General features: G+C 48.2%; 1 non-coding gene across 1 annotated transcript; it reads right to left on the reverse strand.

Moving 5' to 3' along the window:
• Nucleotides 1-669: 669 nt before the first annotated feature.
• Nucleotides 670-800, reverse strand: LOC129034417 (small nucleolar RNA SNORA24). The gene has a single exon (XR_008501894.1). It is a non-coding gene; the product is annotated as a small nucleolar RNA SNORA24 (small nucleolar RNA).

Raw genomic sequence — 800 nt, forward strand, 5'->3', positions numbered from 1 at the left:
CTCTGAGGCAGCCCCCAGGTGCGGCTATGACTTTTCATTAAGCAAGTGGTAAAGGCCTAAAAGTGGGGTTGGGGACCAAGAGGGACAGGGAGGGGAGCAGATGGCTTCTGGCATGGCTAAATACAGGTGCCCAAAATTACATCACTCAGACAAGTCCCTCTTCATTTCCTCGTTTTCCTCTATTTTGAGATAGGGTCTTATCACCCGCCCCCCCACTTTTTTTTTCTGAGATGGAGTTTCGCTCTTGTCACCCAGGTTGGAGTGCAATGGCATGATCTCGGCTCACTGCAACTTCTGCCTCCAAGGTTCAAACGATTCTCCTGCCTCAGCCTCCTGAATAGCTGGGATTAGAGGCATGCACCCCGATGCCTGGCTAATTTTGTATTTTTAGTAGAGACGGGGTTTCTCCATGTTGGTCAGGCTGGTCTTGAACTCCTGACCTCAGGTGATCCACCTGCCTCGGCCTCCCAAAGTGCTGGGATTACAGGCATGAGCCACTCCACCCGGCCTGTTTTCCTCTTATTTTGACTTGGCTTCTGCTAGCGACTGAATGTTGGTGCCCCCTCCCAAAATTCCTATGTTGGAAACTTTTTTTTCTAGAAACATTTGAACAATAGTTTGGAAAAGTTTGCCCAATAACCCAGCACCCTCCAGGTTTTTAATGGTGAAGAATGTTACTTGTGCAAGTCAGAATCTAATACCAATGAAATGGTGACAGCTTTGCCAATAAACAAGAATATACTCTTCCACGGCTAGGAAGGGCAACTGCCACAGCTGACAGGTTCCAAAGACACATGGAG

Source organism: Pongo pygmaeus, chromosome 2 (assembly GCF_028885625.2).
Source record: "Pongo pygmaeus isolate AG05252 chromosome 2, NHGRI_mPonPyg2-v2.0_pri, whole genome shotgun sequence".
NCBI lineage: Eukaryota > Metazoa > Chordata > Mammalia > Primates > Hominidae > Pongo > Pongo pygmaeus.